The following is a 16,814-nucleotide window of genomic DNA, read 5'->3' as shown; positions in this document are numbered from 1 at the left end:
TACCATGAAGGTTGGTAGCCCTTGCCAACATGCTTCAAGCCAGAAGCCTTTAGAGCATCTTTAGCATCAAAAATAAACCCCTGTTCCTGTAGCTGTTTGAAGAAAGGTGTGAAAAGCGGACTGTCATGGTGTGATATTCGAGTGCTGCAGTGCCCAGAACAGAGCTGCTGTCTCCAGGAGGGGAATTCACACGGCTTGGTGGCACCTAACCAGTGAAGGAGGGAGAGCTGGGCGCCTCAAAGTGGATTAGCATCCTACATCAGTCTGTGGGGAAATGAGAAAGAACTGAAGATATTCCTGAAATAACTGTCTACCTGCTGTTGCTGTATTTATACCTGCTCTTTGATATATATAAGTTGGGGCCTTCTCTTCTCTTCAGAAGAGAAGATGTAAGAAAAGGTTGTATTAGTAAAGTTTATTTGCGTTCTTGCTCAGGAAATAAGAGACATGGTTTCTACTTTTTCTTTAACCTGAAAAGACTTGAAACTATGTTGCCCCTTTCTCATCTTTGCTAAAACTTTTAGACAACAATAACTGCAAAAACATCCACTTGAGGCTAGCCATTTACCCCATGGAAAGGCTGGCTCCAAAGGCTGCATTATGATAATGTTGCAACTATAAAGAGATTTTGGGAGGTGGAGACCTGTGACAGCAGGAGACAGAAGCTGCCTGCAGGAAATGTACTCTCTTCTGTGTTATCAATGAAGACCAGACCTTCCTCAACATCTACATCCATCAGGATGTTTAACCCAAAACCTGAGGCTCTAAGTTCTAAGGATGTAGAACAGGATGACTAAGCCACAGAATATGATACAGAGTACAGTGCTGGAATGAGGATTTGGCTCAGGAGCTGCTATGAACCTGAGCAGGAGCTGTTGCCTTGCATGACTGCAAGCTGGACACTTCCACAGAAGGAAGACACTGCTGACAGCTGCTTGGAAGCATTGATCCTGATGCAGGTACCCACTGGCGTCAGGGAGAAGCAGACGCTGGGAGATTCTCCCAAATTTGCAGCTCCTGTGCCCTTTTCTGGTTGGTCAGGCTTGCAAGGATCCCACCTACAGGGCGATTCTTGTCGTCCTGAGGTACTGAGCTCCCTCTAAACAAAGAGCATCCTGTGGCAGGAATATGTCACTGAAAAGCAGCAACCTGGCTGTGGGTGATCAAAGGAAGTGGTGGTACAACACGCAGCTGTACACTGGCCTGCTTTCGCAGGCAGGGAATTTACCACTGGAAGGTGAGATGAGTGTAGTTAATGACTCACTTCTGCAGTGCCCATGGCTTCTCAGCATCTTGTGCTTGGAAGCATTTGCATGACCGTACCTTCAAAACAGAAACATGTTACACAATTGCAACTCATAAGGATTATAAACCCATGTTTAGTTTACAGCATGCTCTGTGGGCTCACTGACCCATTGCTCAGGGCTATTTTTCATTTATTGGTCATGTAGCATGATTTGATTTAAGCTTTGGATACCAGTCCTGCCAAAGAATGCAATCAGTGTGGAACAGCTAGAAAAGTCACATCACATGACTAGGAAGTGGGTCCTTTTTGTTTTGGACGAAGACCTATGGTGCAAGTGGCTCATGGAAGGACCTGAGCAATCGCAGCTTCTGTGTGTTCAGTCCTTTGTTAAGGGAGTGAGGGAGATCAGCACCTTCTGCATCCAGCCTGGAGATGAGCTCTTGCAACAGCAACTGCTTTGTCTTTTTTGTTGTTTTCAGAGTAGTGTCCTCAGGAGAAAATTCCAAATGGAGACAGCTCATAGCCATGAATTATACAATTCCCTGCTTTCATATTAGGACTCTACAGCAGCCATGGAAATTCAAGGCTGACAGTTCAAAGTAACTCTCCTGTGTCTTTCTTGTTGAGAACACGGGAAGATAGGCATTATTATGTGGGTTGTTGGACTGAATAAATAGATGCTTTTAGATGCAAAGTTCATACAATGGCATTTGAGGATGCTATTCAGTAGTTAATTCTGTGAATAATAAGGCAGCACTGAAAGCATTCAGAAGTCTACATAATAACTTGGGATTTGGGCTTTGAGAGAGACTTGCAGCAATAATCATACATGTCAGCACTGTTTCAGGGAGGCAGGAAGTGGAGGAGTACCAATTGATGAGCTTTGGTTTTGTTTTTGCACTGTTTACCCTGTTTGTTTGGGTTGTCAAACTGAAATTCAAGAATCAATCAGCAAACTATAATGGACGTATTTTCATTATGGCACAAGGACCCTCAAGTGTCCTCCACTCGTGTATTATTCACACAAATGGATGAACAAATAAGTGATCTACTACAGCACACAAATCCCAGGGTATCTGCACAACTTTAAAACTACATTAAGGTCCAGGCAAAGCCTCCACTCTCCTGCAGTTGCCAAGGCAAGAGTCAAATCTTGGATTATTGCAGAAATGTAATCACTTGCCCCATTTTTTTAAACTCAAACACTGGTAGATTGCTGGATACAGAGATGCCAAATGCCTGTGTGCTGAGAGGACTTTGAAGTGTCTTCAGGACGGACATTAAGATTCTCTCCATCTCTAAACAGTCTAGGAGACATCATCTCACTGTGAGAACTGAGCAGCCATCACTGCAAGAAGATGCTTATATCTCTCTTACATGCCAAATTTTGCATATAAAACCTTGAAGACAAAATCTCTGCAATGCTTTCTGAAAAGCCTAAAAGTTTGGGATTATAAACTACATTTTGTGAGAGACACTGGCTGGTGTGCAATGAGCAAAGCAGGGAGCATGCAGCAACAGCCCGAGGGCTTCCTTGGAGAGCTGAATCCTGACCCTGCCTCTGCCATAGATGCAACGCATGAATGTTTTTAGTTGAGCATTTCCCTGTTCACATGCTCCTTATTTTCTGGATAGCTGAACTGTGACTCAGAGCCTGTGTGCTGAGAGCTGAAACTTTGGTCAGGGAGATTTTTTTTTTCAAACTGTGCATTTAAAGTGCTATTTAATACCAACTGCTCAAAGGTCTAACTCTGGATCTCCCAATCAGAGGACTCAGAATTTGCAAACATCCCTTGGTGCTTGTTTTGTGGCTTTTCCTCCCAGCTGTGAAATGGGAAAATGCTCCCTTGAAGCAAGGGGCTTCGTGTAAAGAAATCAATATGATAATGATGGGTCCATACAAACATCTTGGTGATCAGAGGAGGGCTTAAAAACTCCACTGCGCATCAAGGAGTGAACCTAGGGCAACAGGAAGAGAATAACATGTTGACTTGCTGTTCATAAACTGAACACCTTCCAGCGTGTGCAGTGAGGGAAGTGAAAAAAGCCCCATAAACTTTCTTGATTAAATATTAACATGACAGATAAACAGGAGGGGTAAAATGCAGCCTGCACAAGGCTGTCTTTGCTGTGTTATCTGCCACAACTCTCCCAGGATGCTGCTGCATGTTCCATGGCTGTTCTCCCTCAGGGCAATAACAGGCGCTTGAGGAAGTGAAGTGTGTCCTGAAGTTAATGGCTTTATTTACTTTGTATTGACTTCATCTATGTTCTTATGGCTACAAACAGATGGTTGCATGATTCTATATGGGTCTTAGACTTTATTTTGACCATTCACATCTGAAGTCTTTTTTTTTTTAATAAAAACACTGTATATTTCTTCACCTTGGTGACTTTTGCTACTCTTTCCTTTTCCCAGTCACCATGACGGCACAAGACTAAATTCTTCTGGATTATTATTTCCTTTGTATTTTACAGCAAGACTTGAATCTCCAAATAAGGATATGAAAAGGAAAAGAGCTCATGGTTTCCATCTGCTGTAAACCTTCTCACTAAAGTTGCTGTCCTATAAAGCTACACCATGCTACAACTTGCTCTGAAACACTGCTTAAGAGAGGAGGAGGAAATGGACTGTTTTTACAGTATGTCTTCAAGGAAAAGGACAAACAAAAGACAGATATTGTCACAGCCAAATGTAAAGATTTGTCCCTCATTAAGGATGGGATGGAAGAGTGGACAAGGCCCTATGCACCAGCCCTTACAGACTTATTTTGAAATGATGCTCTGCAGTACACACTGACATAGTTTGACTATTTTAGAAATTACAAGTTTTCTTTCTATTTTTAATGCTTTTTAAAATGTTTACTAGAGTACCACAGTGAATACTACTAATAATAACAAAGGAACACTTTAAGAATAAGTTTCATTTTTTCCTAGGAAAGGAATAACCCAGCTCTAAGCCATCATGGTCCATGGATAAGCGGAGGAATAAGAACTTGAGTTATTCTTGACATCACCAGCAAATCGGGACATGTCTCTACCATTGCCTGAGCTGTCAGATACACATTGGTATCCCAGATACCATTCTGAAATCAACATCTTTTCAAAAAGATGCTGGAAAAAGATATCAGAATAGTTTCTTCATGGGGTGTCCACTTCACTTGCAACAGGTGAACTCTGATTGCTGCCAGACCAATTCAAAGGCAGATTGGACTGTCTGGGCAACCCACACTTAGAATGGAGTTTTCTGACTTAATTCTAATAACAAACCAGAAGAAGAACAGCAATCAAGGTAGCTAAGAAAATACAAGACCTAGGCTTTTTTCTGACTTTCTCTCTGTTGCCTGTGGTGACAAAGCATACAGGCTGATGCATCCATCACTACTTCTAAGTATGCATCCAAACAAGTTTGATGGTCTAAACTAGTATTCCTCAGACATTTTCCAAGCCAAACATGCTTTACACTGTAGCTGTATTCTTGAGATAACCCTGCTACACCCTTTAGTTTACACCCTTAACTTTAGCTGCTCAACTCCTTGAGGTGGAATAGGGAAGAAAATTAGGAAAATAAAAAGAAAATCAACATGCATATATTTTTATGTTATCTCAGAAGTTTTTCTTAAAATTTTTCTAATCTTCTATGATGCCCTTTTGACATATTTTTGTCAAGGAGACCTTCAGGATTGCAAATCAGTTCCTCACTTTGCAGACATGTGGTACCTCCACTACTTGATGGGCCCCAGCCTCAGATGACTGATCCTGAAACATGCTCATGTGTCCTTTCTGCATTCTCTGGCATAACAGAGCATGAAGCATCTGCATCCTGCAGCCCAGGCACAAAGAGAGATTTACTAAAATAAGGGAAATAATTATTTTTTTTTTAAAGCCATGCTGGCTGCTCTAAAAGATCTCTATAGAAATATTTCCAAGAAGAGACTACAACAGTTCACACATTGATGTTTTGATTGTTGCTAAGTAGGGCTTATTCTGTCTCGAGGACTTTTCACTGTGTCATGCTCTGCTAGTGAGGAGCTGCAAAAGAAGCTGGGAGGGAACATGGTCAGGACAGGTGACCTAAATAGACCAAAGGGATACTCCATATTGTAGAACATTATGCCCAGTATATAAACTGGGGGAGTTACCTGTAAGAGGGCTGATCACCGGGGTTGGACTGGGCATCACCATCACGTATGGTGAGCAATTGTATTGTGCATCACTTGTTTTGCTTCTGTCACTCTCTTTCCTTCTTCTTATCATTCCAATTTTTACTATAATTATTCTATTTTGTTTCAATTATTAAATTACACTTATCACAACCCATAAGGTTTACCTTTTCCTTCCGAGTCTCCTCTCCACTGAGGGAGGGCGTGGGGGGAGTGAGTGAGAGGCTGCATGATACTTAATTGCCAGATGGGGTTAAACCACACCAGCTGTGTTCAGTTATTTCCTTTTGAAAGCTTTCTCACCAAAAGTATTCACAGAGGTGTTCATCCTTCTTCAGATTGCTTGGAACCAAATCAGAAGCTACCTTGTTGTTTAATAATCCTTACTTTAATTTCTACCTCACTTAAAACACATATTTATTCTCCAGTGGATCAAATTTAAACAAGTAAAACAGAACTTGAAGTGGAAGAGCAGCATGAAGCCCACAGTAAAGCCATGGATTTTATGGAATCATCTTTTTTGTTCAGGAAGATGTATTGTGTTCAAATAAAGGCATATTGATTATTTTCTCTTCTATAAGCTAGTTGTTACTGAAATGAAATTCACTCTTTGGAGAGGTCAGCACTACAGATCACTAAGCAGTGCCAAATTAAGACAAAGCACCTGCCCTTCACAGGGAAATTTAGAGGTAGGTGTCAAGCAGTGTTAGAGTTTGAAGCACTGTCTAGGGCAGTCTTTCTTCTCTTCTGCCTCTCCCTTGACTATTTTGGCAGTCAGGGGACTCATGCAAGATGATCTTGGAAATATGTTTCAAGTTCTGAGAGCTCCATAGATTTTCCATAACCTGGCTTAATTATCTCATCCATTTCTGTCCAGTTCTCCATTTCCATTGGTAAGTCCTGTGCCTAGCAAGAGTTGCTGCTCTGAGCTTATTTGAGGTGAATTTCTTTCATCTTGTGTCTCATATCTATGAGAGCTGAGCAGAGGTATCACTAGGAAGTATGAACAGGATCATAGACGATGCTTACCTCATGTGGATGTAGGATTCCTGGCTCCATTACACAAGGTGCTGTGTAAAATCAAAGGAGGACAAAGCAGTTTTCTTAGTTTATGAAACAAAACCCGATGAGCAGTTCATGAAGCAGTCTAGCTTTGTGCACATATTGCCTTTGTGGCAATTACATTCCTCTGAACAGGTGTCTTCCTCTCCTCTCCCCCTGGGTAACTTCTGGATATTCTGGATATGTAACTATTCAGTATCTCATGGTATATAGGGCAAGGGAGGCAGGAATAGCCTTTTTGGGCAGGCTGATTTTGCAGAGACACTCTTCTCTCTGTTTGCTGAACAGAGATTATAGCAAAGTACTCTTGCAAAGGGATTGGGGAAGTCCCAAAGGTCAAGCAATATTCTAATTTGAGTATCTCCAGTGATATTACCTCTGCCTGATGGCAGTGCTGGATAAGACAGACATGTGTAGGCATAATCCTCTTCCTCTGAAGACCTTTGAAGACACCTGACTCTGATACATGCTTTTTTTTTTTTTTTCTGTTCTCTAGTTTGGGAGCTCTGGCATTTATTTTGGGTGGCTAGTTCAAGCACCTACAACCTGGATGTGAAATGGATTGCTTCACTCCTTTTGTATTTATAGCCAAGGGCAGTAGGAATTAACAAGCTGAGTCATATCCTGGCAATTTGAACTCTGCTTCTACCTGGCAAGCTGTCTCGTTGTTATTTTGAAGCAGGTCAGACCCTCCTGGAAGCATTTATATGGCACCAATCATTATGCAATTCTTCAAATCAAGGCTCACAGGAAGTACTGTGATATTTCAAATACACGTGGGAGATTTCGATTCATGTCAAATATAAAGTATACAACTATTTAAACAAGCTGATAGTTTGTCAGCAGGAACCCTCGTGGTGGCTGCAGGGGTGCCCCTTCCGGAACCCGTGTGGCGTGGGGCTGCCCCCGGTGGGGGAAAGGAGAGAGGGAACTCTCCAGCATGGCTTTGCGCCCTTGTGAGAGAGGAGAGGGGAAGCCTCGGAGCACACAGAGGTTTGCTGGTCCGGTTTGGGGGAGGGGAAGGGTGCTGGGCAGGCCATGGGGGTCCTCAGACTGGAGGGTGGGTGGGCGGGGCAGCTCTGCATGAAGTGTCGCAGGTAAGTGGTGTGTGGGAAGATATGTGGTAACATGGTGGGGGGAGGATAAGGTCAGGGTGGATAATGGTTTCCTCTGGGGGGTTGGGGGTCTCAGCCAGGCTAGGGCCTTGAGAGGTACTGAAGCCCCGGGTGGGTACAGGGGTTGGAACAGTTTTGTTTGTTTGTTTTTGGCTCACCTGTGGCTACTGCCCAGGTTTGGTATGTCCTGGATATATTCGTTACATCCTGAAAGGGTGGTCAGGACAAAGGGTTGTTACTGGGTATTTCCTTGGGATTGAATATAGATAGCTGGCAGAAAAGTAGGAAGTGTAAGACTTGCCCTAATTGTTTTAATAGGAATGAAGCCTGTGTACCCCTATGTGGTTGTGAGCTATGCTGGTGATGGCACATGTCTTCAGTAGGGTCGCCCATGCCAGACAGGTCAAAACTGTAGGGCCAGATACAATATATCCTTGGGCAGGATGAGCTCGTTAGTCTTCTGGCAGTCATCCTAGGAGAAGGACAACTCTAATCCCAAACCGGAGCAAATGGATCTCACTTAGCCCTGTAAGGCCATCCATCTAAGAGAAGGACACTCTAATCAAACCTGCATCCTGAGGACCTCGCTGCCACCGTCCAAGCTTGCTCGGCCCTGGCAGATGAACCTTAGGATTAAAGAATGGGCCCAGTTCTGCGCATACTTTGTCTTACCTAAAAAAAATCCATTGCACAGGCTTGAAGGCCTTATCCACATTCGCAAAGCCCTGTAGCGACAGGCGAGGGTCAAAACGGCAGGTGAAAGATGCACTGGAAGCCACAGACCCAACCCTGCATGCAGGCGGTTCAGGATATTGGTCATTTGAGACTGACTGGAGATGACAGTCTCGTGGGGCAGCACCCTGAACGACCAAGCAGCCTTTTCAAGGACAGTACTGCTTGCTCCACTTGGAGAGGGGCCTAGAAAAGGTGGCCTAAACAAAACTCATCTCCCCCTTCACCTGGTTGGTTTACCGCAGCCAATGGGCATCTTCTACTAATGCGGTCACACAAAGATCAAAAGACAAAGGCACACACCTGCCTCCAAAGGTGTAACCAAACTGACTCTAGCATGCTGGAACATCAGAACCATGCTTGATTCTGTGAATAGTGGACGTACTGAGCGTCATTCTGCCCTAATTGCCCACGAACTCTCACATCTCAACATCGACATTGCTGCTCTCAGTGAAGTCCGTCTCCACGAGGAAGGCAGCCTTAGAGAACACGATGCCGGTTACACACTCTTTTGGTCAGGTAAACCCAGAACTGAAAGGCATCTTTCAGGAGTCGGCTTCATGATCAAAAACTCTATTGTTCCTAAACTCGAAAATCTGCCAACAGGTCATTCTGACTGCATTATTTCCCTATGCCTTCCACTACACAACAAGCAACATGTTGTCCTCTTCATTATATATGCCCCAACTCTCCAAGCTGACCCTGCCGAAAAAGATAAATTTTACACCGACCTGCGCCGCCTTACCCAAAAAGTTCCTGCAGATGATAAGACCATTATCCTTGGTGATTTCAATGCCAGAGTAGGAAAGAATTTTGAAGCCTGGAAAGGAGTATTAGGCAAGCATGGTGTTGGAAACTGCAACGATAATGGTCGACTTCTGCTAGAATTCTGTGCGGACCAACAGCTCACCATCACTAATACTATCTTTCAACAGAAAAATAGTCTGAAGACAACCTGGATACATCCTAGATCCAAACATTGGCATCTCATTGATTATGTCTTGGTGCGATGGAGAGATGTTCGTGATGTCTGTCACACCCATGTGATGCCCAGTGCAGAATGCCAAACAGACCACTGACTTGTGCGCTGCAAACTTATCTTCAATCTTAAGTTCAAACTTAAAAGGGATGGTATCCCAAGGAGGAGACTCCAAGTTAACAATCTCCAATCAGCCACAGTGAGAGACAGATTCCAGGCAAATCTTCAAACTAGGCTCAAAAATCATTCTATAGATTCTATAGATCCCTTTCCTGAAGCACTTTGGCGCCATATTAAAAACAGCATCCTGCAATCCTCTGAAGAATCCTTAGGGTTCTCCTTCAAGAAGAACAAGGACTGGTTTGATGAAAACAATCAAGAGATCCAGGAATCGTTGAGGAAGAAGAGAACTGCTCATCAAGCACACCTTGCACTGCCTTCCTGTCACGTAAGAAAAGCAGCCTTTCGTCTTGCATGTAGCAAGCTCCAACAGAAACTCCATGACATCCAGAACAAGTGGTAGATCAATCTAGCTGAAAAAACTCAATTATGCACAGATATGGGTGATCACAGAGGATTTTATGAGGCTCTGAAAACAGCATATGGGCCTACATACCAGGTCCAAANCATGAAGTGTCGCAGGTAAGCGGTGTGTGGGAAGATATGTGGTAACATGGTGGGGGGAGGATAAGGTCAGGGTGGATAATGGTTTCCTCTGGGGGTTGGGGGTCTCAGCCAGGCTAGGGCCTTGAGAGGTACTCGAGCCCCGGGTGGGTACGGGGGCTGGAACAGTTTTGTTTGTTTCTTTTTGGCTCACCTGTGGCTACTGCCCAGGTTTGGTATGTTCTGGATATATTCATTACATCCTGAAAGGGTGGTCAGGACAAAGGGTTGTTACTGGGTATTTCCTTGGGATTGAATATAGATAGCTGGCAGAAAAGTAGAAAGTGTAAGACTTGCCCTAATTGTTTTAATACGAATGAAGCCTGTGTACCCGTATGTGGTTGTGAGCTATGCTGGTGATGGCACATGCCTTCAGTAGGGTCGCCCACGCCAGACAGGTCAAAACTGTAGGGCCAGATACAATATATCCTTGGGCAGGATGAGCTCGTTAGTCTTCTGGCAGTCATCCTTTGAGAAGGACAACTCTAATCCCAAACCGGAGCAAATGGAGCTCGCTTAGCCCTGTAAGGCCATCCATCTAAGAGAAGGACACTCTAATCAAACCTGCATCCTGAGGACCTCACTGCCACCGTCCAAGCTCACTCGGCCCTGGCAGATGAACCTTAGGATTAAAGAATGGGCCCAGTTCCGCTCATACTGCGTCTCACCTAAAAAAAATCCATTGCACAGGCTCGAAGGCTTTACCCACATTCGCAAAGCCCTGTAGCGACAGGCGAGGGTCGAAACGGCAGGTGAAAGATGCACTGGAAGCCACAGACCCAACCCTGAATGCAGGCGGTTCAGGATATTGGTCATTTGAGACTGACCGGAGATGACAGTCTCTTGGGGCAGCACCCTGACCGACCAAGCAGCCTTTTCAAGGACAGCACTGCTTGCTCCACTCGGAGAGGGGCCTAGAAAAGGTGGCCTAACCAAAGCTCATCTCCCCCTTCACCTGGTTGGTTAACCGCGGCCAACGGGCATCTTCTACTAATGCGGTCACACAAAGATCAAAAGACAAAGGCACACACCTGCCTCCAAAGGTGTTCCATGCTGGAACATCAGAACCATGCTTGGTTCTGTGAATAGTGGACGTGCTGAGCGTCATTCTGCCCTAATTGCCCACGAACTCTCACGTCTCAACATCGACATTGCTGCTCTCAGTGAAGTCCGTCTCCACGAGGAAGGCAGCCTTAGAGAACACGATGCCGGTTACACACTCTTTTGGTCAGGTAAACCCAGAACTGAAAGGCATCTTTCAGGAGTCGGCTTCATGATCAAAAACTCTATTGTTCCTAAACTCGAAAATCTGCCAACAGGTCATTCTGACTGCATTATTTCCCTATGCCTTCCACTACACAACAAGCAACATGTTGTCCTCTTCATTATATATGCCCCAACTCTCCAAGCTGACCCTGCCGAAAAAGATAAATTTTACACCGACCTGCGCCGCCTTACCCAAAAAGTTCCTGCAGATGATAAGACCATTATCCTTGGTGATTTCAATGCCAGAGTAGGAAAGAATTTTGAAGCCTGGAAAGGAGTATTAGGCAAGCATGGTGTTGGAAACTGCAACGATAATGGTCGACTTCTGCTAGAATTCTGTGCGGACCAACAGCTCACCGTCACTAATACTATCTTTCAACAGAAAAATAGTCTGAAGACAACCTGGATACATCCTAGATCTAAACATTGGCATCTCATTGATTATGTCTTGGTGCGATGGAGAGATGTTCGTGATGTCTGTCACACCCGTGTGATGCCCAGTGCAGAATGCCAAACAGACCACTGACTTGTGCGCTGCAAACTTAACTTCAATCTTAAGTTCAAACCTAAAAGGGGTGGTATCCCAAGGAGGAGACTCCAAGTTAACAATCTCCAATCAGCCACAGTGAGAGATAGATTCCAGGCAAATCTTCAAACTAGGCTCAAAAATCATTCTATAGATTCTATAGATCCCTCTCCTGAAGCACTTTGGCACCATATTAAAAACAGCATCCTGCAATCCTCTGAAGAATCCTTAGGGTTCTCCTTCAAGAAGAACAAGGACTGGTTTGATGAAAACAATCAAGAGATCCAGGAATCGTTGAAGAAGAAGAGAACTGCTCATCAAGCACACCTTGCACTGCCTTCCTGTCACGTAAGAAAAGCAGCCTTTTGTCTTGCATGCAGCGAACTCCAACAGAAACTCCATGACATCCAGAACAAGTGGTGGATCAATCCAGCTGAAAAAACTCAATTATGCACAGATATGGGTGATCACAGAGGATTTTATGAGGCTCTGAAAACAGCATATGGGCCTACATACCAGGTCCAAAGCCCTCTACTCAGCGCAGATGGTCAAACGCTTCTGACGGATAAAACCTCCATTCTGAATCGATGGTCTGAACACTTTCAGGCTCTTTTCAGTACTAGCCGTGTAGTTCAAGACTCAGCAATTCAGTCCATCTCACAACAACCGGTGAAGAATGAATTGGATGTTGCCCCTACTTTGGGAGAAACTCTTAAGACCATACAGCAGGTGAAAATCAGCAAGGCAGCTGGGGTTGATGGAATTCCACCTGAAATCTGGAAACATGGGGGCCAAGCACTCCATGCTAAATTTCACGAGTTTGTGGTGTGCTGTCGGGAACTAGGTGAACTACCATCAGACCTTCGTGATGCAGTCATCATCACTTTGTATAAGAAGAAAGGAGTTAAATCAGACTGTTCAAATTACTGTGGTATTACTCTGCTCTCCATTGCTGGCAAAATGCTGGCAAGAATACTCTTGAACAGACTAATACCCACTATAGCAGAAGGAATTCTACCTGAAAGCCAATGGGGTTTCAGAGCCAACAGGAGTACCACAGCCACGGTATTTGTTCTCAGACAACTGCAAGAGAAGTGTAGGGAACAGAACAAAGGTCTCTGTGTAACCTTTGTTGATCTCACCAAGGCTTTCGATACTGTGAGCAGAAAAGGTCTATGGCAGATTTTGGAACGTTTAGGATGTCCCCTCAAGTTCCTTAAAATGATCATCTCACTTGATGAGGATCAGCGCGGCAAAGTGCAATGCACTTTCTGAGCCCTTTCTAATAACCAATGGTGTGAAACAAGGCTGCGTTCTTGCACCAACTCTATTCACAATCTTTTTCAGCACAATGCTCCAAAGGGCCACGGCAGACCTCGATGATCAGGACGGTATCTACATTCGATATTGTACTGATGGAAGCCTATTCAACCTAAGGTGACTGAAGGCCCACACTAAGAACTTAAATCATCTTGTCCGGGAGCTGCTTTATGCTGATGATGCCACCCTTGTTACCCACACAGAAGCAGCTCTGCAGTGTTTAACATCCTGCTTTGCAGACGCTGCTGAGCTCTTTGGGCTGGAAGTCAGCTTAAAGAAGACACAAGTTCTCTATCAACCTGAACTTCAGGAAGACTTCCATCATCCCCATATCACCATTGGCCAATCAGAGCTCAAATCAGTCCAGCAGTTTAATTACCTAGGCAACCTCATCTCCTTGGATGGTAAGATTGATGGAGAGATCAGGTTAGCAAAGGCATATAGTGCTTTTGGAAAACTCCATAAAAGAGTATGGCGTAATAAACACTTGAAGAAAAGTACCAAGACCAGTGTTTACAGAGCCATTGTGCTGTCTACTCTCTTATATGGATCCAAATCATGGGTCATCTACCGCCACCACCTGCGTCTCCTAGAACGCTTCCATCAACTCTGCCTCCATACAGTCCTAAACCTCCACTGGTCAGATTATGTGACCAATGCATCTGTTCTAGAACAAGCAGCAGTCACAAGTATTGAGGCTATGTTGCTGAGAACACAGCTGTGCTGGGCAGGGCACGTCTCAAGGATGAAGGACCACCGCCTCCCTAAGATCCTGCTTTATGGTGAACTTGCCACTGACTGCCACAAGAGAGGAGCCCCGAAGAAAAGATACAAGGACTCCCTGAAACAACATCTCAGCCTTGGCCATATTGATCATCATAACTGGTCTACTCTGGCCTCAAATCGGGAGGCCTGGAGACACACCATCTATAATGCTGCTGCTTCCTTTGAGAAAACACACAGGATCACTCTCGAGGAGAAAAGACAACACAGAAAGAATCGTGCCTTGCAGAATATACCACCTAAGGAGTCTTTCTGCTGTGTCTTTTGCAATCAAACATGTCTATCTCGTATTGGCCTCATTAGCCACCAGCGTGCCTGTAACAAATGTGGATAGAGCCTTTCCCAAATCTTCGTTTGTGAAGCCTAACCGTGATGATGAGTTTGTCAGTCTAATATGTGACTAATCTTTGTAAACCATATATTACACAACTCTGTGCTTTGATTTAATTTCCATGCCTCATTAAGAATTTCAGGCTTTAATCCTAATAAGAACTGTTTGCTATTCTTTGAAATTATGTAAGAAAATATTCAGCTTTTGATGAGGAATTAGGAAAGAAAATAAACCATTTTCCTGTTTTCCTAGTTTGAATAGATATTTAATTAAAGTGACATGCCTTGGGCAAAACCTAATTAATACATCATCTCTCTACTACTAAAATTAATGGAATACTTATGACTCCTCAGCTGCAGAAGGGACTGAAAATTTCTTTTCTGTCTTCTTATTCATTTTTCTTCTGACCATCCATCATTATTTTCTCACTGGAAGAGGGAAGCTTTTTTTTCCTGATCATTTATTTTTGATGTGTGCTGATGGATAATTTCCTGCTAGCTCTTCCAACTTTTCCCTTTTGATCATTTCCATTATGACTTGTAGCCTGAGCAAATGCCATGGTGAGGCTTTTCAGTGAAGGTAGCAAAAGCCCAGTTCAGCCAATGCTTCCTCAAACAGCTTTTCTTGTTGAAGGCTCAACTATGATCAATATGTGGGACATGCTGCCTCCTACCCTCTTCCAAGATGGGATTAGGGAGTTTCCTGAGGAGTGCAGAGCACAAAGCTGCTGGGAACTGCAGGATCCCTCCGTAAGTTCACAGACGTTGCCGGGAGAGATGTTATGCCCTCTCCCTGGGCTGTGCTTGTTATAAGCTGAGAGGGCAGGAAGAAATGTCTGTCCATCTGGCAAACACGGTGGCTATCGCATTGTGAGGCAAATGAACATGGACATCTTTACCCCACTAACCACAAGCTCTCATCTCTTTCCTCTGTTGCACTGGAATCAGTAGCACCTGGCAAGTAATTAAGACAAGAGGTCACACCACTCTGTGAAGTGATGGAGTAACTATTAACAACAGCATATAGGACACAGTGATATTATGAATAGACTCTTCTTCCTGTGGGATAGACCTAGTCTGGAGTTCCCCTTCCTTGCATGCCTTCTTGAAAGCAACAATTTTGAGAGCTTCACCATCAACATGCCTGTGTCTGTCTTCTCCACCTTCTTCCTGTTCCTTCTAGTTTGTGTCCATTGTTCCCACTGATATGAACAGCCTTACAGCCTTTCTTCCCTTATTTCTGTGTGGGTTGAGCTCATCTATTTACAACAGTGAGGGCGCTTTCCAGTCGCTGCTTCTTTGATGTGACCTGCCTACTCTCAGGATGCCTGTGTGTATCAAAACCCACTTATTTCTTGATATGAGAGGTGGTGTTGTCCACAGCACTGCTGGTCTGTCCCTCGGATGCTTTGATTCACCTTCTCCTCCCTGAAGTGGTCTGTAAATTTCTCAAGGAGAAGATCTTTCCCATCTGATTTAATTTTATAGGCTGTAGAGAAAGAGAAGTTGATGGTATTGGCACAAGTCCTACCAGAATGAAGCTATTCCCACAGAGTGGCTAGATGTTGGTGATGAACAGTTGAACTGGATTCATTGTATTCTGGTACTCTGTGAGGATCCTGCATAAATGCATGCCTGTAATGCCATGGCAGAAATTCTCTGAGTGTGATGGACTGGGTAGGAAGATGAGAAAGGTGGGACATGAATGACAGAAAAATGGAGAATCTACTTGTCTTGAACTACGAAGAGGTCATGCTTGAGGCTAAATGACAGTGAATGCATAGGACACCAGCCCCTGCTGCTGTGAACAAAATTTGCTTACCTCTCATCTTGCATCTCTGCCTATAGCTCCTGTTCATTTACCACGTGTGTGCTTTGTAAAAGGGGAATGTGTATTCTCTAGTGCACATTACCAAAGACCATTGTTCACAAGGAAGAGGGGCATTCAGGCTGAGACCCTCAGCTTTCACAGCAAAAGGAAGGAGGAGGGGAGGAGAGAGGCAAGTCTGAGAACAGAAGAAATTGGAGAGTCATCTGGTAACAGAAATCAGTGAGTGTCAGAAAGGAAAGGAGGGAAGGGGGAGGAGGGAGACAAGGAAAAAGGACTTAGAATCAAAAATAAAATCAGCAAGTAGGGATGTAAGAGATATTAAACATAAACATGCTGAGGGCTACTGTAGCTTTTCTTATCACATTTTTATTTCATGCTGATAACAATTCTTTGTGGTGAATTTGTTAGATCATTTCCAGACAATAGCTCCTAATCTGTTGCAGGAGATTTTATGAAAGCTTGTGCTATTTCTGCCCCTCTAGGGACTGCAGTTCACTTCAGTGAAGATTTGAATTGTCCTTTAAAGAACCTCATGCTTTTTCATTAGCCTGCTAATTAAGAAGACTTAAGCTTGCTGGAATGAGTTTGCACCTTGCACTGTCATTAAGGAAGGAAAGTAAGGTTGAAATTGGTAAATCCTGTGACTTAGGATTTAGGACGTTTTGTAACATTTGTTGATCTCACCAAGGCTTTCGATACTGTGAGCAGAAAAGGTCTAAACATCCGCTGGTCAGATTATGTGACTAATACATCTGTTCTAGAACAAGCAGCAGTCATAAGTATTGAGGCCATGTTACT

This window comes from Lepidothrix coronata, unplaced genomic scaffold, assembly GCF_001604755.1.
Source record: "Lepidothrix coronata isolate B3197 unplaced genomic scaffold, Lepidothrix_coronata-1.0 Scaffold48, whole genome shotgun sequence".
In the NCBI taxonomy this organism is placed as follows: domain Eukaryota; kingdom Metazoa; phylum Chordata; class Aves; order Passeriformes; family Pipridae; genus Lepidothrix; species Lepidothrix coronata.
This window is presented reverse-complemented; position numbering follows the sequence as displayed.